We start from the raw sequence: 24,912 nt of genomic DNA on the forward strand, positions 1-24,912 counted from the left end.
TGAGCCTGGCTGTGACCAGAGCACTGATTCTCCTCCTCTGTGATGACCACACCTCTGGGCTGGACACGTGAACCCAAAGGGGAGCATTCTCCTGCCTGGCATAAGGAACCATGACCGGGCCCCTCCGCACCCTGTGGTATTGACTCTGGCGGGATGGAGGAGCCGGGGTTACTGGACTGGCTGCACCTCAGGTCTCAGGCCTGGTACCTTCCCCCTCCCCCCACACTGTGCCCACTGGGCAGGTCCCAGTGGGTTCTGCTCCCCGGGAGTCTGGGACAGCAGGCTGCAGACTCTCTGGGCAGGGGCTTGAACCAAAGGGACCTTTCAGCTGTGCTAGAGGAACAAAGCAGCAGACGAAAAGGCTTTCAGAGCTGGGACCAGTGTAGCTGACTCATAACCTTCCTTGTCTGATAGCCCCAGTTCACTTAACTGCTTCACACCCCTGACGATGGGGGAGGCGGCCTTGTGTCGGCCACAGCTCCCCAAAACCAGCCACATCCCACTTGTTACCCAGCCAAAGTCCCTTTACATAAGAACGGCCACACTGGGTCAGACCAAAGATCCATCCAGCCCAGTATCCTGTCTGCCGACAGTGGCCAATGTCAGGTGCCCCAAAGGGAGTGAACTCAACAGGGAATGATCAAGCGATCTCTCTCCTGCCATCCATCTCTACCCTCTGACAAACAGAGGCTGGGGACACCACTCCTTACCCATCCTGGCTCATAGCCATTAATGGATTTAACCTCCATGAATTTATTTAGCTCTTTTTTAAACCCTGTTCCACAGGAGTTCCACAGGTTGACTGTGCGCAGTGTGAAGAAGAACTTCCTTTGATTTGTTTTAAACCTGCTGCCCATTCATTTCGTTTGGTGGCCCCTAGTTCTGATGTTATGGGAACAAGTGAATCACTTTTCCTTATTCCTTTCTTCTCTCAGGGCCCTGCTCCGTGAGCTCAACAGGAGGGCAAGCCAGCCCCCCTGCCACTTCCCCCTCCGCTCCCATTGACCTGTGGCAACCCACATGGGTTTGCTGTAGCGCCGCGCTGGGCAAGCAAGGCGAGCGAGTGGGCCTCCTCCCTCTTCATGGGCCGCAAGATGGTTCTAACCAAGATGGTCTCCCAGAACAGGGTAGTTTTGCTCACTGCACCCGCGGGCCTAGAATTTTCGGGCTGTGCGGATGGAACCGTAGCCGCGCTGTCCTTGGCAGCAGAGGGAGCGTCTGGCGCTCGTAGTACAGCGGCGCTGGAATTGGTTTGGGGGGGGGGGCTGAGATCGGGTTGCCATCTGTCCCGCACTGGACTCCGTTGCTGCACATGGTGTCTGATCCATCCAACGTGGGAAAGCTGGCAACCTTCACTGCCTAGGCCTGGGACCAGTGGAGCCCGTGGGTTGCAGAGACCATGGCAGGGCCAGCCAGACCCTAAGGGCAGGAGGCAGGACCACAGGAAGCCACCTGGAGGCCGGGACCTGGGGCTGGAGGAGTTGGCAGCAGGACTGACCCCCCAGGTGCAGGGAAGCAGGGTGCTGCAGGGTCCCCTACTTCCTGTGCCTAGGCTGTTCTATGGAATCAGCCCACACCTCACTTTGCGTGCCCTGGCTTTACGTGTGTGTCCCTTCAGTAACACTGGCAGGAAAAAAACGACGCAGCCGGCAACCAGCAGAATCTGGCAATTCTGTGTGTGGGCAACAGTCGACAACCTGTCTCGTGGGCCGCACACACAACCCTGCTGGGCCGCAGATTACCCACCACCCTCTCAGCGAGTCTTATTGACAGCCTCTGTGGCCCCTTCCTCTTTGGGTCCCTGCAGCGCCCCTGCGGAGCAGCCCCACCGCTGTCACAATGGGGTTTATTATGCATTGTCAGCTTCATTCTTATTGGCAGCTAATTATCTATCGCGGCCCCGCCCACTCACAGCAGCACTCACGTCACAGCGCAGGCGTCAGGCGAGTGGGTGACATCCACCCCCACCCACCCATCCCCTTGGGAATGGGTCAGTGCCGTTCGACTTGTTGCACAGCTGGGGAAACTGAGGCACATGCCCAGGATAAATCGGTGGCAGCGATGAGAATGGAAGCCAGGAGGCCTGATCCCCAGGCCCCGGTTCGTCCCATTAGTCGCGCCCCTCCCATACAGGCAATAGCCTCAGATAAATTAAAACCCACCCCTGGGTGTCTGGTGTTAGCAACTGCTCGCTTGGGGGGGCGGGGTAGCCTGCTGCAGCCAGTGCCTGCCCACCACGGCCACCAGGGGGCAGCGTTTCCTCAGCCAAGCCACCAGGCAGCAGGACCTGGCTGGGTTTGCAGGCTGGCTTGAGGGAGAGGCTTGGGGGGGCGGGGGGGTCTAGTGGCTACACACCTCCCAGCTCATGCACTGAGGGGGGCGGGCCACATGGCTGGTTACCAGCCCCCAGCCCTTCCTGCACCCCAGCCCTTCCTGCACCCCAGCCCGGGTGGAGAACCCCCAAAAACTCTTGCCTGCTGCACCCACTCATTTGCTTTCAGGGAATGCACCCCCCCCCAGGCTATGGGAAATGGTGTTTTGCAGCCATGCATAAGGCCAGAGGGGGGTAGTTTTGTACACATGCATTGAACCACACACCCCTCCACACACACACACACACCCCTCCTCCAGTATGTTGCCTGCTCCCCCCATGTGGGCCTGCTTGAACCCAGGGTGAAAGTAGTCTGCATTTCTTACCAGCACTGGCCTAATGCAACCTCCCTCTAACCCACTAAGGGCAGGTTGTGATGGGCCAGTACCTGTAAAACATGGAAGTGTGGGATGGAGTGCAGAGGGCTCAGGACAGAAGGGTGCGGGGAGGAATGGGGGTGCAGAAGTTGGAGAGGGCTCAGGGCAAGGAGTGGAGGGGTGCTGAGGTCAGAGCAAGGGGGGCTCAGGACAAGGAGTGGGGAAGTGCAGGGGTTGGGTCAGGGCAAGGAGTGGGGGGTGCAGAGGTGAGGGGCACAGGGCAAGGAGTGGGGGGTGCAGAGGTGAGGGGCACAAGGCAAGGAGTGGGGGTGCAGAGGTGGGGGCACAGGGCAAGGAGTGGGGGTGCAGGGGTGGGAGGCACAGGGCAAGGAGTAGGGGGTACAGAAGTGAGGGGCACAGGGCAAGGAGTGGGGGGTGCAGAGGTGAGGGGCACAAGGCAAGGAGTGGGGGGTGCAGAGGTGAGGGGCACAGGGCAAGGAGTGGGGGTGCAGAGGTGAGGGGCACAGGGCAAGGAGTGGGGGTGTAGAGGTGAGGGGCACAGGGCAAGGAGTGGGGGGTGCAGAGGTGAGGGGCACAAGGCAAGGAGTGGGGGTGCAGGGGTGTGGAGGTACAGAGATCGGGGCACAGGGTTGGGAGCCATGAGGGGGCTCAGGGTAGACGGGGGAAGGGCTCAGGAATCGGCCAGGGTGTGTGGAGGGGGCCTCAGGGCAGGGGGTTGTGGTTGTGGGGGAGAGCTCTGGACTGAGAGTGTAGCCCCCACCGGCCACCCGAGCCCGGGGCCTGGAGCCTGAATGCGCTGCCGCCACCAGTCTCTTACCCATGCTCCGCACCGGGGCACCCCAGCTAACCTCTACCTTTGCCTAACCCCACTCATCCACCAGGCGGAGATGGAGCCTCGCCGTGTCGGGCCGGGGGAGGGCGTCCGGGCCAGCCCGGTTGCTGAGGCCGGGCCAAGGAAACCCAGCCCAGAACCAGCAGGTGTTTGGCCAAAGTGGTCTTAGAAACACCCCCAGGGTCGAATCTGGGCTAGCCAACAAGGGGGAGGGGAGTAAATTTGCTGGTGGGGGTCGTCCTGTGATTTCTAGTGAGCGGGGGCCGGGGGGCTCAGTCTGGCATTGCAAGCCCAGCGGGGGGGTGCAGAGCTGTGGGGGCTCACGGCGTCGGCCATCGCTCTTCAGTCCTTTGCACGTCAGGCAGGCCCCTGGCTGACCCCGGGGAATTCTCGGCTTGGCATCCAGGCTGGGCACCCCTGGGGCGGAAGGCGGGGGAGGGGGGGAGTTGTTATAAATAACAGGGGCTGCCCCACGGCCGAATACCGAGCCTGGAATAGCAGCTCGCCCAGCAACTCGTTGCCGGATCCGGGCGCCCTCCCAGCAGGGCCCCGGCACTGACGGATGGCCATGCACGCGGGGGCTGGCTGGGGGAGGGGGGGAGCCGCGCTACGCTGTATACACAGCGCCGGGGCCCTGCGGCTGCCAGGGCAGCTGGGGCGTGGGGCAGGGGCAGCGACGGAGGCAGAGCTTGAGGGGTAGCACAAGTGTGGGGACCGGATGGGGGGCTCAGCCAGGGCTGAAGGAGCTGAGGTTAAAGGGCACTGGGGGGTGCTGGGAGGCCAGGGCTGGAAGGGGGGAGTGTTGTCTGGGGACTGGGTTTCGGGGCAGTGGGGATGGGGGGGCAGATCTGGACTAGCAAGGCTGGGGGTGAGGGGCATCGGCCGGGGGAGGGAACAGCAGCTGTGGGTCAAACAGGCTGCGGCGAGTCACTCCCCCCGGGGAGCAAGAGCAAGAGTGGGAGGCAGCCCCGGGCAGGCTGCCAGGGACAGTGATTGACACCAGACGCTGCTGGGGGGGGCACTCCCCCCCCCTCCTCGCAGCCCAGAGAACAATGCTGGCCAGGTGCCAGGGCCTGGGGGGGGGAGGGAGCTTTTTGGGCATTCCCCTCCCAGCTGGGCTGGCTCTGGCGTGGAACCAGGGGGTGGGGCAGGACTCCTGGGTGCTGTTCCGAAGGGGGTGGGGGGCAGGGACAGGTGTCTAATGGTTACAGCAGAGGACTCAGAAACAGGGTTCCTGTCTCCATTCTGGGAGGGGGGGGGGAGTTGAGAGAGCTGAGCCCCTCCCCCTCCAGTCTTGAGCCACAAGTCCCTTACACCTCGCCCTGGCTCCCTGCCCCCCTCCCCCTGCTCTAACCACTGACACGTACTGCCTCGCTTTGGCCGAGCAGGCCCCGTGCTGCCAGAGCTGGGCCAGGGGCCGTTGCGCCCTGGGGAACTGGCTCGCTTTCTCCCAGCAAGCAGGCTCCGAGCCCGGGCGACCCGCCGGCGCACCCTTCCTGTCCGGCCCAGCCCCCTGCCGTGCCCTGGCTGACAGGCCGCATTGCAGAGCCAGCTCGCTGTGTCTGATCCCACTGCTGGCCAAACTCCGCACGGCGGGGTCACCCCTCGGCTGCCAGCAAAGGGCCGTCACCATATTCAGGGGTAGGGGAGCTCAAGACAGACTGGGGGGGGCTACTACCTCTGCCCATCATGTCTCTTGGCAGGGGGGAAGGAGAGACATTGCGGCAAGACATCAAGGGTGCCACAGATGTAGCGAATCTCATGTTCTCAGCTGGGGGGGACCTGGCTGGCTTCAGAAGGGGTCGTGCATCTAATGAGTCCGACGTTCTCAGCGGGGAGAGGGGATTGGAGCCGGCCCCCGGACTTACGTCATTCTTGGAGATTGCGCTGAGAGCTGAAACGCATGGCGGGTTCAGAGCCCAAACCTCGGCCCGATCCCACCGCTCCACTCCCCCCTCCCGCCAATCTGGATACCCCAGGAATTCTGCTGCGGGCGTGATCTCATTGAAAACCCAGGATCTCCCCTACCCCATGACGGCGGTGAGGGGGTCATGGGTTGCTGGCAGGCTGATGGAAGGGGAGGTTTGGGTCTTGGCCGGCAGGAAGCAGGGGCACAGCTGGCCAGAGGGAGGTTCTGGTGAGTGAATCGCCAGACTGGCTCAGAACTGTGGACCAACTAATCCAGTTCCCTGGCTCCCATAGCGGTCAGCAGAAGGACTGAACAGTTTCAAGCTAAACTAATCTGCTCTCCCCTCCCTGCCCAGCCCTGTCTCAGTTTGCTCTCCCAATAGTTTAAACCAAGAAACATGAGAGTCAATAATCCCTGTAAAACTGTGTCAACATGAACTATAAGTCCGGATAATCTTGCTGTCCATGTAAATGTCCAGTCCTTTTTACAAAACTAGTTACATCGTTGGCCTTGACGCTATCCAGTGGCAATGAGTTCCCCAGGCCAATCCCGCATGAGGGGGTGATGAGGTCTTTCCTTTGTTCCGTTTTGAATTTGCCACCTTTTCCTTCAAGGAAAGGAAAGGTAAAATTGCATCCACTATTTGGCTTCGCTGGCCAGGAGCCAGACTGCGTGTTCGACTGGTTCTGTCTTTGGTCCTGCTCCCGGGTGAGGGGGAAGCGGCTGCGTTTGGCTTTTCCCGCTGCCCCGAGAATGCCTGGGATCAAGAAATGTCTGAAAAGGCCTCGGGCCCTTCCGCAGAGTCGTGAGCCGCTCAGAGCCCCTTGTCTAGGCCTGCTGGCCCCATTCCTGAGCGGCCCGCGTGACTGGCAGGACAAAGGGAGAGGGGCCGAGCGACGGCGACATCGGCGAGAGGCCCCCGTTCGTGGTCACGCAGCCGCGCGCCTGCGTCCCAGCCCTGCTGAACTCCTCACCCGCCGGCCCCGCCCTCGGCCGTGCCCGCCTGCAGGCTCCTCAGGGCAGGGGCTGTGGAGGCAGAAAGCGTTCTCCACCTGCCCTTTCTCAGAGACGCACCGTGAGTCACGGCGGCCCGGCCCGGCCCCGGGCGGAAGATTACGAGGTGTCGCAACATTGCGGCTTGGGACGCAGAGTGCACAACGCCCCCCCTCCAGGGAAGGGAGGAGCCCCTGGGAGCTAGCAGCACCCCCCCACATCCGCCCCACACACACACACACACACACACACACACACACACACACACACACACACTCTGCAGCCAAGTGCAATATGGCCGCCACAGGGCCCAGAGTTATAGGGCCGGCTAGCAGAAGAGCCAGCTAGGAAAAGGGCTCCCCAGCCCTGTGCCTGGGTCCTTCCCCCTCAGACCAAGGCTGGGCAATTTGCCTAAGAGAGTGAGGCACCTATTTCCCATTGACGTGAGCACCCTACTCCCCTAGGCCCAGCCCGAAACCCTTGCTTCAGCTGCTATGGCAGAGCCTTCAAGGGTCAGCCTAGCAGCCATGGAGACGGGGGGGGGACAGGGACTCCCCCAAGGAAAAAAGCCCTCTGCCCAAGCAGGCTCTTGTGACCCCTCCCCAGTTCAGAGAGGCCGGGGGACAAGCTCCCCCAGGCTGTCAAGCCCCCTTCGCACTTGACTCCATCTGTGTCCTGGGGGGGATATTTCCCCTTTCGGCTGCCCCAGACGATGATGCCGCACTGACGTCTGGGTCACATTTCCCAGGGCCGATGTGGCCATCCCAAACTCTGGGCAATTCACACTGTAGCCCAGGGGTGGGGAACGTAAGGCCCCAAGCGCTGGATACAGATCCTGGCTTGCCCCCAGCAAGGGCCACCCCCAGCAATGGGGAGCTCATGCTGGCACCCCAATCCCTCACTGCCTCCTCTGCAGCCCTCAGATGATTTTTCTATGGGTCAGCAGCCCCTGGCCCAAAAAAGGTTCCCCACCCTCTGCTACAGACAGACAGATCCATTCATAAGAGTCAGCGGGGGAGCAAGAGACCCCCAGGTACAATAGGCAGGAGAAATGGGTTTCAACCAGCAGGAAGTTCTAGCCCAGGAGCAGGGAACCTAAGGCCCAGGAGCTGGATCTGGCCCCTGGATTGCCTGGATCTGGCCCCTAAGGTTCAGGGTTTTCACCCAGCATTGGGGACCCTGCCCCACTCCTGCACCCTCCAACTAGGCCTTCCAGCACATTGAACCCTTCATTTCTGGCCCCACCTCTGAGTATAGCTCAGGCCCCACTAGTCTCTGGTGTGTGAGGAGAAGGTGGGGAGTGTCTTTCTCCTCAGTCAGGGGCCACCTCAGTGAGGTTTTCTGTGGGTCTGCCTCCCCGCATCTGACTTCAAAAAGGGAGAAAGGACAGAGAGGTCCTGATGTCCACCTGACAAACAGGGGCTAGGGACACCATCCCTGCCCATCCTGGCTAATAGCCACTGATGGACCTACCCTCCATGAATTGTTTGTTGAATCCTGTTATAGTCTTGACCTTCACAACATCCTGTGGCAAGGAGTTCCACAGGTTGACTACATGTCATGTGACGAAATACTTCCTTTTGCCTGTGTTAAACCCGCTACCTAGCAATTTCATTTGGTGACTCCCTCGTTTTTGTGTTCTGGGAAGGAGTAAAGTTTGGGCCTTGCTGTTGCTTTTCATTTTACACGGAAGATGTAAAGATGGTACTGCAGTGACTGACTGTGTAAAACCCTCTCAGCCGGACAGAGCACTATCACACCCGGATAAGGGGATGGCTTGATTACTAAAGGGCAGAGCTTGGTATGGGATTTTGTACCCCACCCCCACAAAAACAGTGACGTTTTCATTTCCATCAAAAACGTTCTGCAAAAGTGTTCAGGTCTCTGGTGTGAAGCCAAAGCGCGAGACGTTTTCAGAGTCTGGCACAGGGAGAACGGAAAGGTGTTGTCCAAAACTAGAATATTTTCAAGCATTTGCTTGGTCGCAGTATTCTCAGCCGGGATCAAAACAAGGCATTCTCAGCCCTCACCAAAAACCCAAGAATTTCTGTCAAAAAGGGACATTTCCCAGGAAAGTTCCCATTCTACATAAGAACGGCCAGACTGGGTCAGACCAAAGGTCCATCTAGCCCAGTAGCCTGCCTTCCAATAGTGGCCCATGCCAGGTGCCCCAGAAGGAATGAACAGAACAGGGAATTATTAAGTGATCCCTCCCCTGTCGCCCATTCCCAGCTTCTGACAAACAGAGGCCAGGGACACCATCCTGGCTAATAGCCACTGATGGACCTACCCTCCATGAATTTTTTGTTGAATCCTGTTATAATCTTGACCTTCACAACATCCTGTGGCAAGGAGTTCCACAGGTTGACTAAGTGTCATGTGAAGAAATACTTCCTTTTGCCTGTGTTAAAACTGCTACCTATCAATTTCATTTGGTGACCCCCTAGTTTTTGTGTTCTGGGAAGGAGTAAATAACTCCTTTGTATTCACTTTTGCCAGGCGCATCATGATTTAATAGACCTCTATCATATGGGCCGGCTAGAAGAAGCCATTTTCCATTGAAAAAGATATGAACAAAAAATTTCCACCAGTTCCAGAGGAGAGAGCGTGACTGTGACTGGAAAAGAGAAAGACAATTCACTACAGCTGAACCTTCCTACGGACTTTTCCTTTTTTCTCTAGATCCCTACAAAAGAGAAGCTCAGATGCTGGGTTTGCTGTCTCTCTGCAGCCGTTTTGCCTCGTGTCCGCTGAAGGGAAAGGCTGTGGCGTGGGGAAGCGTCTCCTTTTCTAGAGGGAGCAAATGTCACACATGCCTCTCTCCGCAGCTTGTAAGGTCGCGAGCTATGAGATACTTTCCCCATTTAGCCTCCTGGCCAGCTGGCTACGGGTGATGCTGCTGAATCAGACATGCAGCTCCCGGGTATTTCTGGAAGGCTGGGTCAGGGATGTCTGACACAGGAGGTAGGGGTGTGTGTGTGTGAGTGTGTCTGACACAGGAGGGGCGCACATGTGTGTGTGTGTGTGTGTGACACAGGAGGGGCACACGTGTGTGTGTCTGACACAGGAGGGGCGCACGTGTGTGTGTGTGTGTGTGTGTGTCTGACACAGGAGGGGCGTGTGTGTGTGTGTGAGAGAGTGTCTGACAGAAGGGGGTTTGTGTGTGTGTGCGCGCGCACGTGTGTGTGTCTGACACAGGAGGGGTGTGTGTGTGTGTGTCTGACACAGGATGGGTGGGTGCATGTGTGTGTGTGCGACACAGGGTGTGTGTGCGTGTGTATGTGACACAGGAGGGGGGGTGTCTGACACAGGAGGGTGTGTGTGTGTGTGTGTGTGTGTGTGTGTGTCTGACACAGAAGGGGTGTGTGGGGCGGTGTCTGACACAGGAGGGGTGTGTGTGTGTGTGTGTGTGTGTGTGTGTGTGTGTGTGTGTGTGTGTGTGTGTGACACACACACATAGGTATTTGCTGGCTCAGCAAGAAGAAGGAAGGCTGAGCCGGCCCTTTGGAGGAGGCTGTACAACTGAGACCAGCCGACAAGCTCCGCAGAGCAGCTGGCCCCCAAAGGGTGAGGACGCCAACGCCCCAAATGGCTCTGCCTTCATCTTTTGGGAGAAGCAGCCTGACTTGACACCCCCGAGCCGGCAAGGGACTGGACTCTGCTGAGCCTCTCACTCTAGAAAGGCCTGGAGGAGGTGGGGGCAGGGATTACAGCTTTTCCCATGTGAGGGTGGTGGGTTCAAATCCAGCTCAGCCTGCATGTGACAAGCACATGGTAGGATCTTCAGGAGCCAAAATGAAATGAGTTTGGCAGGTCTCAGCCCAGCCAGCAGCAGCCTCCAAAACACCCCTAACTAGGCTGGTATTGCTGAAGGACTGAGCTTGCTTTTTCACAATCCTGTGTCACCACACAGCGTTGCACCACTCCTGCCTGGCACGGTTTTCCCTGCCACTCCTAGCTGGCATTGCTGCCCGGTTGCGCCACGAGAGGTCCAGGCACAAGCAGGCAACAGAGTCCGGTGGCCACCAGCCACAGAGCAAACAGGGGCAGAAGGCACCATGGCATGAAGGAGTTAGGAACCTTGCCCCGTTTTGTTCCGCCACCTGGCGTGCCCGGCATCAAATGCCTTGACCTTCAGTAGAGCCAGGCTAGAGACGGGTGTTCGGCTCCGAGGGCTAAAATAAACAGCATTCCCGTCTTGGCAGGATCATCCCAAACAGGCTCCCACACGAAACGGGCCAGAGGGGCCCGGAGCAGCCAGCATGACCCCGGCTAACACGGCACGTAGGGCCGTGCTCACGTTTGACACCGTCCGGCACATTTGCTCACCAATTGATCCCAACGGCCCTTCGCGGAGCAGCGCCCGTGGGCGTCAAAGCTGGGCAGAGCTGCTCCGAGGGAGGAACAAGCTGGGCTGGACCCAAGAAGAGAAGGTCTCACAGGCACGCCCCGCGCGGAAAGTCCAGGAGGGCTCGGGTCGGAGGGAGGCCGAGGAGCCAAGTCGCCGTGCCCCTCGGGCAGTCTGCTAACTCCAGTGCTAAGGAACTGCATTCGGGTGGCATTTTCCACACACTAGGGCTGCCCAGGAACCAGGCTCACAAGCTGTAAAACTAGGTCCAAATCTGGCAGGTGTGGACTCCTCGGTCCCATAGATGGAGAGATTCGCTCAGAGCATTTGCAGGGGATCTGGTCCATTGTCTGCCATGAAGGGACTCAGAGAGACACCAGCTGCAAGTCCGGTGCTCTGAGTCCAAGGAGGTGGATTAACCCCAACCAGGGATCTGGCCCGTGTTGGCTCCCAGTTCTCCCATCCCCCACCTAGCACACTCACATGTCTTGCCATGGGCGCTGAGAGATGCCACCAACCCTTGGCTGACCCGACTCATTGCCGATCTGCTTTTCCCTCTCATTTTTTCCACCAGAGTGCAGAATAAATTTTGTTCCATGCACCAAGGCAAGTGCAGGTGTGCACCACCAGTAGACATGCCAGCTGTGGGCACTCTTATATGAGCTGGGGGGCACCTGACTCTCTCCTGGGAAGCTGCCCAAGCGCTCAGTTTACAGGGAGCACTGGCAAGCACCACTGCCTGGCAAAGCCAGGAAATAGGGACTTGAATCTGACATTCCCTGTAGGCAAAGGAGCTGACCAGCGTGAAAGGCAGGGTGAGAGCAGAATTAGGCCCCATGGCGTCTGGGAGTCCTTGGCTGTCTTAGCAGACAGTGCATGTGTGGGCATGTTTCTAGGCGTGTACTGGGGGATGGATGTCACATCTGTGGGTTGGATGGATTGCACTGCAGAGGTCTTGAGCCCTGTGCCTTGTTATCTGGGTGTGAGGTTTAGACCCGTGGGTGTGTTGCGACATGCGGAGCTGCATGGCGGAACCCCATTGTGCATTTGATTGTGTGCAACTTTGATCAGGGGTGCGATTTGGAGGGGGGGGTGGAACAGCAGTTTTGTCCTCGGCATGTAACGTGCAGTGTGCCTGTGTGTGTTCTGTGGCATGAGTGTGAATGTGTAGGTTGCGGTTGCAGACACATTTGCTTCCTGCGTGTGTATATATAGACACATGTGTGTGTGTCTTTATTTTAGTGCGCTTTGTCTGTCCAGCCTCGTTGTCTACAGGTGTTTGCGCCTCTCTCTCTCTCTGAGAGGCACGCACCGGCCTGGGCGCTGTGTGTGTTGCACACACTCTGCCCGTGATGTGTGTGCACATGTGTATTGTGCCCCCTAGGCGTTTGCACACCTGTCAGGCTACACAGAAGCAGCTGCAGTTTTTTGCTTGCTCTGACCGCAGCTCACCCACCACCATCACCAGCCCGGCTCGTTCCTTTCTCCGGGATTGGAAATTCCCTTGATTCTGCCATGCGTGAACATTCCCAGGGTGAACACACAAGCCACGAAGGGCAGGGGGCGGCCCTTTGTAGACCCAGTCCCCCAGCAACGCTCTCGGAATCCGCCTGACGAGGCCCCCTCCTTCCCCGTCCCCCCAGCTACGTTCGCATGTCATTAACCCACCTTGCTGACCTTGTCCGGGCATTTTCCCACACTGCTGAACTGGGACAAGACCCAGCTCGCAGCTGACGCATACTGGGGGTATTATTCGCATTGACGCAGGCTGCCTGGTGGAGGGGAAGCCTTATCAAATGGGCTTTGTATACACGTAAGACTAAGGCGGCAGAGGGGCCATGGCATGAGATCTCTCCCAGAGCTCTGGGTAAAGCCAATCCACGCTGGCCGGGGGCACAGCCCAGTTCATGACTGATCATGGCTCAGTCTACACAGATGCTGAAACTTTCCATGATCTGGGGGAGAGGGAGATGAGAGGTGTTTTTTCACACCCCCGAGCCAGAACGCTACAGCCCAGTAACGCAACTTAGCCGTGATCAATCATAAACTGGGCTATGTCGCTGGCTTTTTCACATGGGCCCAAAGACAGCAAGGCTGCGTCTACACTGGCATGATTTTCTGAAAATGCTTTAACAGAAAAGTTTTCCATTAAAAGCGTTTTCGGAAAAGCGCATCTAGATTGGCAGGATGCTTTTCCGCAAAAGCACTTTTTGTGGAAAAGCGTCCGTGGCCAATCTAGACGCGGTTTTCCGCAAAAAAGCCCCGATCGCCATTTTTGCGATCGGAGCTTTTTTGCGGAAAACAGTACTATGCTGTCTACACTGGCCCTTTTGCGCAAAAGTCTTTCAGAAAAAGACTTTTTCCCAAACGGGAGCAGCATAGTATTTCTGGAAAATCACTGACGATCTTACATGAGATTGTCAGTGCTTTTCCAGAAATTCAAGCGGCCAGTGTAGACAGCTGGCAAGTTTTTCCGCAAAATCACGTGATTTTGCGGAAAAACTTGCCAGTCTAGACACAGCCCAAGAGAGAGGGATGGATGTGCCAGGGCTGCAGCACTGGGAAGCGAACCCAGGAATCCAGGTCATGGCAGCCAGCCTGTATCCCTGCCAGAGGTGACAGGTAGCGGGTGCACCCTGGTGCACAACTCCGGCAAGAGCTGGCTGAGCTGCAGCAAAAGCCAGCAGGGAGCTATTTAAAAAGCTGGCAGGAACCTGGGTTGCACTAGGACAGTACCTGTAAGAAATGTCAAGTCCCTTTCACCCCTGATCTCTGCTGACCTTGGCGATTTGGTTCTAACAAACACCCCAAAGACGGATTTATGGGCATTTTGTTAACATCGCAATTAGGGATGTAATAATGTAGTCGATTAACTGCTGAGCAAAAGCTTGTAGGTTAATGCTAAAGACTACTCACATTTCCCTCCTCCTCCACCCCCGCCAGTAACATTTTTAGCAGGCTGTCCAGCTCAATCCAGGCTCGCACCAGGTCCGGGACCTATCCCTGCTGCAGCTCTGCATTTAAAGTATATTAGGAGCTGGGCAGGCAGCCTGGCTTAGTTCCAGCTCGTGCCTGGTCCAGAAACTCAGACCACCCTAGACAGGGGCTGCTGCCACCCCATGCTGCTGCCTCTTTTTCAGAGGCAGCAGCATGAGGTGACAGGCAGCCAGTCCGTGAGGGAAGCTGGTTTTTAAACTGGCTCCCCTGTGGACCAGCTCCTTCCTGGCACCCCACACTGCTGCCTCTGATACAGAGGCAGCAGTGTGGAGTAGCAGGGGGGCTCCTCGGGAGTGGCACCCCGAGGGACTATAGACTAGTTGACTAACCGATAAGAATTCGTGAGGTTAATCGACTATTCAATTAACCGATATTGAATATTCCTAGTCGCAATGCAAGGTTGGAGAAGGAACCCAGGCATCCTGCACCCCAAAATCAGGCTCTAAGAGATCCCCGGCAGCTCCATTCCAGCAAGCACCCCGAAAGAGGATTCCAAGGACGCAGCGCAGTGCTGGGAAGGGAACCCAGACATCCTGCTGTCTAGCCCTGTGTCTGACTCACAAACCCTTCCCCACCCTTCCGAGAATTTGCAGGTTCAGACCCAGCAAGTTCCTCAACTCTGGGTGCTCCTCAGTAGCCTCCAATCCCGCTAGCGATTGGCAGAATCAGGCTGGGTATCTCCCAAGATTGCTGACCACTCTAGTGCCTTCTCCTCTGAAAGCGAAGAGGAGAGATTACACGGATCACAGGGTTAGGGAAAAGTTATCCATTCCATGCTCCTGATCTCTCCAAAATCCTTTTGGGATCAGTTTGACTAGAAGGTCCAGGGGAGGGGGAGAATTCTTATGTCATCCCTGCTGGTTTGCCCAGCTTTAACTTTGACCCTATCAGCAAGCTGGCCTGGGTCTAGGATGGCAGCGGGGGCTAGTGGTTAGGCCGTCAGACTACCTGGGTTCTATACTAAGTTTTGGGAAGGAATGTCGTTTACATGTTTAGAGCAAGGGAGACAAGACTAATGTGGTCTATTCCACCGACTTGCTGAGCTCCCTGGAGCAAATTGTAGCCTCACAATTGTACCTCAGTTTCCCCATCTGTGAAATTAGGATAACTATGGCATTGGGAATGTTCCCGCTCATCTTCTCCATCCATGTGTAGATTTTTTTCCATCCTTGTGCAGAATAAATTTTGTTCTGTGCACCGAGGCATGCACGGATGGGCACCACCCATAGAAACACCTGCTGGCTGTGGGCGCTCTGCTAGTTAGCCAGGTGGCACTGGAATCTCTCCTGCGCTCAGCTTACAGGGAACACTAGCCACAAGGCTAAATTAGTTCGCTCCCTGCTAAGTGGGGTGGCTCGTTTGCTTTCCCAAAGAGAAGTGCAAACCATGTTTCCATTGGGCCGCTCAGTGGGTGCCGTCTCTTAGGTATTAGGGGTGGCTTTAGCAAGGCAGTGGACAGATAGCACCCATCAGGGAATCCGTCTCTTTAAGCAGGCTCTGTTAATAGGTGCACAACCCGTTAAGGAGGACAACTCGTGGTAGCACCCAGGAGCTGCCCTGCCCCCTGTGCCCCTGCCAACATTTTGATGGCTAAATGGGGTGCCCCCTCCCTGCTCCTCCCTTCACCCCCTCCCTCACAGGCACCCTTGCAACCTGTCCAGCCCCAGCCCGGGAATCTGCCAGACCAGGGGAGGTCAATGCACAGACCCCAGTCGCCAATTACGGGTCAGCTCCCCCACCCGTTTCCTGGACTATTCCAAGCCAGACTTAATTAAAGCCAATTTGCCCTTCCCATGGGAGGACAGAGCTTTGCCCAGGTTAACCCCCGGGAGAGAGGAGACAAGGAACCTTTTTTGGGGGGGGGAGGAGCCCTGACCCACAGAAAAATCAGTCGGGGGCTGCACACAAATGAGAAGCAAAAAAAGAAGAGGAAAATACCCCTGAAAAAACAAAACCAAACACCTTCACCAGCTGAGAAGCAGAAAAACACTCCCCACATTCCCCTCACACAGCAGAGCTGGGGGGCGGCGGGGGAGGCTAGTCGATTCTGTGGGCCCCCCAGGCTCTGGGGTAGGTCCAAAAATAAGGGGTTATGTGTGGGAAGAGGCTCCTGGAAGGCAGGTTTGAGGTGTGGGGGGTTGGTGGGTCTGGGAGGGTGGGAGGGTGCAGGAGCAGGCTGGGGGTGGGAGGGCTAAGCGGAGGAGGGCAGGGTGCAGAAGCAGAGAGGGGATGCAGCCGCAGGCTGGGGGTGGGGAAAGTCGCAAGGTTGGAGCACCAGCGCTGGCTCCCGGATGCTGGGGGGAGCCCTGAGCTTCAGGGGCCAGACCCAGGCAAGCCGGGGGCCAGATCTGGTGCTCAGGCCATAGGTTTCCCACCCCTGCTAGGGGATCAAACCTTCAGGGATGGGAACGGCTCAGAGCCCAGTGTTACTAGCTAGCTCCTGGGTGGGTGGGAAGCTGGGCTCAGAAGGACACTCAGGACTGGGATGGGGATCCGCGGAGACTTTGCATTGAAAGCGATGCCGTGCAGGTCCAAAGCGACAGGATCGCCCTAAAAGATCCATCCCCATGCACCGAGTTTGGGGGCCCTAAAGGACGCGGGGAAGGACGCTGGAGGTCAGCACTCAGCCCAGGGGTAAAAAAGAGGGGGGCTCCGTACAGCGACCTCCCACCGAGAATATACAGCTGGGAGAACTGCCTGATGGAGACGCCACATTAGAGGCCCCCCCCCATATGGGACACAGCCATCAATCAATTTCAGAGAGAAAGTTAATTAAAATACAGGGGGGAGGGGAGACCGTAACTGATACACTAAGCCATGAAAGGGCGGGGGGCCAGGGGTTCCTTTGACACAGGCGCTTGGGAGAAAATTGCTGAAGATAATTGCAGCCAGCCTTTGTCTGGGAGAGATGAAAGGGGGCGTGGAGGGGCCCCCTTGCCCCTTTCTCCTTCCCTCTCCTATAGCCAGGAGACCCCAGGCTGCTGTGGGGTCTAAGGTCACCAGGGGAGATTAGATTCTGATTCCCTGCAAGGCTCCGTTCACCCTGTGTGAAAACCCCTTTGTCACCACAAAGGGAGGCGCCCCCCTCTCCCCCCGGGGGAGTAGAGGTCTCGGGCCAGGAGGCCAAGGAAGAGGCGGCCCTGAAAAGCTCGTAAATCCTTAGGAGACAGTGCTGCCGCCTAGGATCACAGACATGGAGGCAAGGCCAGCAAACCCCGAGCAACGCTGACGGGCGTTTTGCCCAACCTGTTCTTAAAAGCCTCCACTGGCTGGGATTCCACATGCCCCTTGGATGCCTCTTCCCAAGCTAAACTCCTCGTACACGTACCGGGACAAGGGGCGTTGCAGTGACATTTTCCCTGTCGCAACTAAATGGAATCGCCCCGGCTGCCGATTAAAATCGTTCGCGCCAAACTAGGTGACGGGACGACAAACTGGCAGGTGAATTTTAACGTTGATGAAAGCAAAGTCGTGCACGTTGGAAACCATAACCCCAACTAGACGTACAGAATGATAGGGACTAAAATAGCTGTTACTACTCCAGAGAGAGATCTTGGAGTCACTGTGGAGAGTTTGCTAAAAACATCGAAGCCGTGTGCAGCGGCAGTCAAAAAAGCAAAAAGACTGTTGGGAATCATTAAGAAAGGGTTAGCGACTAAGGCAGAGAATATCTTATTGCTTCTGTATAAATCCATGTTACGCCCACCTCTTGAACATTGCATGCAGATGTGGTTGCCACACCTCCAAAAAAGATCTCTTGACATTGGAAAAAGTTCAGAGAAGGGCATCAAAAATGATTGAGAGTATGGAATGGCTGCCATATGAGGAGAGATTAATAAGACTGGGACTTTTCAGCTTGGAAAAGAGATGATTATGGGGGATACGATAGAAGTCTATAAAATCATGACTGGTGTGGAGAAAGTGAATAAAAAATGTTATTTACTCCTTCCCATAGCACAAGAACTAGGGGGTCACCAAATGAAATTAATAGGTAGCAGGTTTAAAACAAACAAAGGGAAGTATTTCTTCACACAATGCATAGTCAACCTGTGGAACTCCTCGCCAGAGGATGTTGTGAAGTCCAAGCCTATAACAGGGCTCTAAAAAGAGCTAGATAAATTCATGGAGGGTAGGTCCATCAATGGCTATTAGCCAGGATGGGCAGGAATGGTGTTCCTTGCCCCTGTTTGTCAGAGGCTGGGAATGGGCGACAGGGGAGGGATCACTTGAAAATTCCCTGTTCTGTTCATTCCTTCTGGGGCACCTGGTATTGGCCACTGTCAGAAGACAGGACGCTGGGCTAGATGGACCTTCAGTCTGACCCAGTCTGGCCATTCTTATGTTCTTCTTGTTCTACCTTTAGGGTGTATCAACACTGCACCGTACCTCGAAATACGATACACAATTTGAGCTATGCAAATTGCGTGTCTTATTTTGATCTTATTTCAGAATAGCTTATTTCGTACTTTGGCCCTGTCTACACAGTGCCAAATTTCAAAATAACCCGCTATTCCGAAACGTGCCTTACTCCTCATGGAATGAGGTTTACAGGGATGTTGAAATCGTGAACCCGTTCTATTTCAAAATAACGGATGTGCTGTGAAGACATGGGATAGCTATTTCGGGATACTCCGGTATCCCAAAATAGCACTGCAGTGTCGATGTAGCCTTAGCAAGCATGGAGAACAAAGAGCACTGTTTTCTTTATGACGCTCCTTTCCTATATGTGAATGCAAATCTCTCTGCCTTATCCGTTACACTACACCATCTCTTCTAGCTGCTTTGGATATCCTTGGTCTTTAGTTTATTCTCAACAGCCCCAAGCGGTGTGAAAAAGGCAGAGGAATTTGTGAATAGTCTCTCATCCATGCCCGGTGTCTGAAATGCAGTCTGACACCCTTCCCTTTCCAAAGAGTCTTGCAAAGGGTTTAAGTCCCAGCTGGTATTAACACAATAAACAACCCAAGGGGAGGATAGTGATAGAAATGTAGCCGTGTTAGTCTGGGGTAGTCTGGGGTAGTCCAAGGGGAGGAATTCTCTTTCGTTTAGCAAACAACACAATCACAGAGCCAAGGCTGATGGCAAAATGACAAAGCAGGGTTCAGCTGCACACTCACTTTAGCAGAGAAACCCGACTCGGGCAGGGGTTGGCAGGGCTTTTCTGCATTGCAAGGGCCCTGAAATTGAGGCTTGGCAGGTGTCAGCGTTCTTGCTATCCCACAGAGAATCCCGTAGCTGCTAATTTACACCCTGTAGGCCTGATTTTCCCCACACTGTGGGGGAGACAACAGGGTTTCTCCATCAGCTTTGGTGAGCTGTAGATCATGCCCCTGAATTGGCATGAAGAGGCACCTGGTTAACACTTGGATAAGTCAGAGCCAAACCAGGGCCTGTGGTTTCAGATTAACTCTACTTCCAGAAAAAACATCTCAATCAGCACCTCCCGGGGGCTCAGTGACCCATGGCAGCACAGACATATTTTCAAGACATGCCTTGGAACAGAAACCCACAGACCTAACCTGGCTCCTGCCCAGACCTAATGACACATTGTCTGTTACCCAGAAGCCCTTTGGAGACGCTGCCCAGTGCATTCTCCATTAGCCAGAAGGACCAACAATGCCTGCTCCCACTTTTTAACCAAAAAACATAAGCGCAGAATTCATGTCCCCGCAGATTTTTGTTCCCCCGCAGAATAATAGTGTCTGCTAGGTAGGAGCTTAAATTACATCTTTTGCCCACCAGGGGCTGTCGAGGCATCAGAAGAGAGGGCATCTGATTCACCATAGGAGCAGTCAGCTGCAGAGAGGGTAGGGGGCATTCTGGCCTTGCCTCTCCCTCACTGCTGCAAAGGTTCTAGTACCAATGCCCAGAACCCCCCAGAACGCCTGTCTAATCTCATCTTTCAATTCTGTTTCTCCCCAGGACCCCTGAGCCAAGCTGGCTCCAGCACCAAGATAGGGAGAAAGAGCAAGACGTATTTTAAGGACCAGAAAGGCTGGAAAAGAGCGAATGGGTTGCTCATTAAAACAACTTTTATGACAGTTTATAAGTGTCTTGCAAAGCAAATCTTGGTAAAACTTGACCAGTTTGATTTTTATAAAACTTGGGAGATGTGTGTTTTTTTTGGGGGGTGGGTCCTTTTTGCTTCCAGATGTCCAGTTCACTAGTCTTCAGGTGGGCACAGTAAGAAATATCAAGCCACATCCCGATCCAATAACCCCCTTACAATCCTGGAGTCACGAGACGCTAGAGTTAACTTTGAAGATGGGGTTCAGTCCTAGTTATGCTGAAGGCAGTGCATTCTCTCTGGGGTAAACAAGCTCTGAATCTGACCCTCCATTTACCATATACCAAGCATCCGCCTGGGGGGGGGAATGAGTATGAATTTTTGTGAGCATTTCGAGCCTAGCTACTGTCATTATTAGCTTCTGTGGCGTGTTTCATCTGAGAATTGCAAAGGTCTTTCCTTCTACTTTAATGACACCCCCACCAGTTATGATTGTACCACTAAACACAGGCACCAGGAGGAGAAGGAACGTGCAAAGGAAAACAAAGAGGAGGGAAAACGTAACAGTCTCCCCACACACACACTTACCCCCAGCCACCCACTAGACCATACTCCCCTTCCAGAGCTGGGAACAGATCACATGATTCCTCAGCCCTGGTCTAATATAAAGATCATGCTCCTCACCCAGATCTGGGCTGGAGAGGAGGAGAAGAATAAAACCAAACCCAGATGTCCTGGCTCCCAGAACTCACTGCTCTCACAAGTAGACAACACACCTCTCCCAGACCTGGAGAAAGGATGCAGGTGTCCTGGCTTCCACTCCTTGCTCTAGCCGCATTCCCGCCTCATGTCAGGACAATGGCATTCAGGAAATCATCTCCGGCTTTATTTTCAGGGAAAGTGCAGCTGGCACACACCCTGGGAGCCGGGAGAACCTCTCTGATGTAATCTTTAAAGGGCTGGCTTTTTTTTTTTGTTCTCATCCAATTCCTCGGGCATAATCTCGCTTTGATCTAACTAAACATGCCTCCGTGCAAAGACAACATGAAGACTGATGCAATTATGCCTCACCATTCCCTCCGGGCTCTGAGCTAAGTAGTTTATTGAGGCAGAATCACCAAGCCCCAGCACACAGAGCTCCCGCCGCCCTGTATCCCCCTACAAGGCCTTTTCTTGCAATGGGCCTGCACAGTTCTATCCACCAAGCTTTGCCAGCATGTGGAAGAAAAGGGTGACTGGATCCACTGTTTTGGTTCTATTAGCCTTGGAAGCAGAGAACTGCCCCAGAGGTGAGCTGTGAAAAGTATCTGCTATGGGGAGTCAACAGATGGCGCTGTTGCACACAGTCATACAAGTTTAGTTTCTAAGCATGTGCGAGCAAGTTTTGAGTCTCGGGAGAAATGCTGTGTTGGGGTTAATTTTGTGATGCTGTTTCTTCCAGGGAAAGTGCTTCCACTTAGCAAGGGAGTTCACTTTTTGCCTTAATTGCTTTAATTAGGATCAATGTGGGGGTACAAAGATGCTCTCTGGGCACCTGAGTGAGATTTCTGAAAGAAAGACAAGCCCGAGTTTGTGATTGTCTCTCTTCCAGGGCTAAGATATAAAGCCTGAACAAACGAGTTTCATTACACAGAGCCCCAGATTCTGCGTCACGAACTTGTCCCCCAAGAAACTGAGAGGCAAGGCCACCCTCCCCAGCAGACAGGGGCCGGTCCTAACCAATTGGCGGTCCCGAGCGACTGCCTGGCTTGCCTGTAAGATTGCCAGACGGTTTCAAAAAATATATTGGACAAAAATTTGTCAAGCAAAAAAAAAGGGGGTAGTAACCAGGGAAAGCTAGGGGGAGGAGTTGGGAGGTCAGGCCGAAATGCGGACATGGCCTGCCCCTAAGACTGGCTCTGTTGACGGACAACAATCCAAGGGGAATTCTCAAGCAGGCAGACCACTGGTCCAGTCTTGAGCAAGACAGTCGGGTTTTTTCCATGGTTTGGATCATGCCTGAAGGACGCCATTTTGAAGCGCACGCTGCGCAGTCCCCACTGATATGACCTTGCCCTGCGTGACACGTGCCAGGTTGCTAGGGGCGAGGTGCTCTTCATAATGGCGTCCTCCGTGCAGCATGACGTTTGAGCCCCTCTGCCTGGCAGACATCTGCGCTCCCCTCCCTGCTCTGCGAAGGACGCTGTTACAGTCAGCTGGAGATGAAGAAAAGAGGCCACTAGCTGACTCTTTAGGGCAGGGCTCCCCAAACTGAGCGGCAGGGGGGCATGCAGAAAAATCCGGAGGGCATAGCGGAACCCAGCCAGCCCCCATAAGGGGCAAGGAGGGAGCGCCACCCAGTCCCTCCCCTCCCCCAGCTCTGTTCCAGTTCTACCCACAGTCATGTCCCCGGCTCCCAGCCCCAGCTCCAGCCTTGGTGTGGCCCACTCCTGGCTCCATAACAGTGTTTCCTGTAAGCTGAGCTCTTGGGCAGCCACCCAGGAGAGATTCCAATGCCACCTGGCTGATTGGCAGAGCACCCACCGCTGGCAGCAGGCGTTTCTCCTGGTGGTGCACATCCGCACGGGCCTCAGAGCAAATGAAAAAATTTATTCCACACACATATGGAAAACATTAGACGGAATATTGCCCCAGGCTCACCCCCAGCTGTGGCTCCATCTTCAACCCCTGACCACATTCCCCACCCCGAGCTGCAGCCTCACTCCCGCTCCCAACCCAATTCTCAAAAGGGTGGGGCCTGCTGCTTTAGGGACCCTGAGCCCTCCAGAGAGTTAGGCTGAACCTCTGCAATCTCCGCGTGCCTCAGTTTGCTGGGACTTGACGAGCGGAGGAGGGGGAGGAGGCGCAAGCAAGCAACCGGCCTGTCAAGAAGGGACGTTTCCCATCCTGACAAATGGTTTCATTATTTCAGGGGCTGCCCCCGAATGGGAGTAGGCAAATGCAGAACAGGCCCCAGGACTGCAAAGGGCAAACTCGACAAAGCAGTGCGGGAGAGACTGGAGTGCCAGGAAGATACATTGGGCTCTGTAGGGTTCCCTGGGGATGTAGCCGCCTGCCCCCCGGCCCCTCCTGATGGTGCTCTGGAGCGAGGAGGGTGCTTTCTTGTTTCACCCAACGGTAGGGTTGCCAGATAGTTTCACAAAAAATACCAGACATGGGGGGAAAATATTTGGTTGAGCAAAAAAAGAAATAAAAACCACCCAAGACCCAGGAAAACCTGGGGGGAGGGGGCCTCGCCAATTTTGCATGGACGTGTCCCTGGAGGTTTCATCTCGTGACGTCATCTTTAATTCACGATTAATCTTGAATTCCTGGAGCCTCCAGGACCACGCTGGCAGCCCTGGGGAAGGGAGGATCAGCCAGGGAGCATCCGAAGCCAACTCGGGACCCAGCTGTCACCACGGCAACCGGCCTCTAGAGCCCAGAGGTTTTTCCTACTGTTACTAAAGTGACAGGTACGTGAAGCCAGGGCAGGTGACAGGAGGGGCAGGCTGACAGCACTGACTGCGAGCACCGGGCGCTCCCTCTGCCACCAATCACAGCGCTGCTACAGATCCATCGGCACCCCCCGCACATTCTAAGGACGCAAGCGCCGGGAGCAAAACGACTCTGTCCCAGGAAACCGACTTGGTTACGACTGTCTTGCTGCCCCACTGAAATGACAGAGGGCCAGTCACTAGCCTCGGTTTCCCATGGCTGAGCTCTTTCACTCAAAATATTGAGGCTCTGGGGGCAGTTTGGGAGGATCGAGTTCAACACCCAAGAAAGCAGGCGTTATGTCCCCCTTCATGGCAGTCACCAGCACAGTGAGTGCGAGCGCACCGTGCTCTGGTTTATACCCTGCAGAGGGCTCCCATCATGCTCTGCTCTTAAAGAGGTATTCACACCTGCCAAATTCTGCTTTCTTTTCCCTCTGGGTAGTAGCCACTGCTGCAAGGAAGAAAGCCAGAAAAGAGGATGCGGATCCAACAATCAGAGGGGCAGAAGAAAGGCCTGGATCCTAGTCACCGTGGCTACGTCTACACTGGCATGAATTTCCGAAAATGCTTTTAACAGAAAAGTTTTCCGTTAAAAGCATTTTCGGAAAATTGTGTCTAGATTGGCAGGATGCTTTTCCGCAAAAGCACTTTTTGTGGAAAAGCGTCCGTGGCCAATCTAGACACGGTTTTCCGCAAAAAAGCCCCGATCGCCATTTTTGCGATCGGGGCTTTTCTGCGGAAAACAGTATTATGCTGTCTACACTGGCCCTTTTGGGCAAAAGTCTTTCAGAAAAAGACTTTTGCCCGAACGGGAGCAGCATAGTTTTTCCGGAAAAGCACTGATGATTTTACATGAGATCGTCAGTGCTTTTCCGGAAATTCAAGTGGCTAGTGTAGACAGCTGGCAAGTTTTTCCGGAAAAGCTGCTGATTTTCCGGAAAAACTTGCCAGTCTAGACACAGCCGGGGTGTAAATCGTCCTTGCTTCATCCATGTCAACACCAATTTACATTTGCTAAGTATCCAGCCCACAGCCAGCCAATGGGGCAAAGATCAGTACCATTTCAGGGAGCCCAATCGGTGTGGGTATCAGGGCTAGGGCTGCAGCCTCCTTTGGCCACTGAGCGTGGCGTGGTGAGACTGTTCTTGGTGCGTACTCTGCAGCAAGACGCTGTGGTCAGTGGCGTCCTCTTTGGTTGCGGTCGAGGGAACAAGGTGGAAAGCAAGCAGCCATCAAGTGGGCCTCAGGGTGACAATGCAAGAGGTGGCTGGCAGGGCTAATGTTCGCTGGTGCTTTTTGGCACCCGCGATGTTGGTACGCTTTGCGCCAGCCGGGCTATTGCATGCTGGGCTAGAAGAGCTTGTGTTGTAATTAGAATCAAAGGACGCGATATTTTAGCCAGGGGTCCCTGTAAGCTGAGCACTTGAGCAGCCCCCCAGGAGAGATTCAGGTGCTGCCCAGCTGATTAGCAGAGCACCCACAACCAGCAGCAGGTGTTTCTACTGGTGGTGCACATCTGCACGTGCCTCATAACAAAATTTATTCGGCACATGGAAAAATTCCGAAGGAACATTGGTCCTAGCCATAACCTGTCCAGGAGTTGGAGTATAAATCGGCCAGGAGGAGGAGAAAGAAAAA

General features: G+C 55.2%; 1 long non-coding RNA gene across 1 annotated transcript in view; it reads right to left on the bottom strand.

Annotated features, from left to right (window-relative positions):
* LOC142819469 (uncharacterized) overlaps positions 1 to 23,288 on the bottom strand; it is a 31,358-nt gene extending 8,070 nt beyond the window's left edge. The window contains exon 1 of the long non-coding RNA XR_012897389.1: positions 20,572 to 23,288. This is a non-coding gene — a long non-coding RNA (uncharacterized LOC142819469). The remainder of the gene's footprint in view (positions 1 to 20,571) is intronic.
* Between the last annotated feature and the right edge of the window lie 1,624 nt (positions 23,289 to 24,912).

The sequence above is a fragment of the Pelodiscus sinensis genome, chromosome 24 (genome assembly GCF_049634645.1).
Source record: "Pelodiscus sinensis isolate JC-2024 chromosome 24, ASM4963464v1, whole genome shotgun sequence".
NCBI classification, from domain to species: domain Eukaryota; kingdom Metazoa; phylum Chordata; order Testudines; family Trionychidae; genus Pelodiscus; species Pelodiscus sinensis.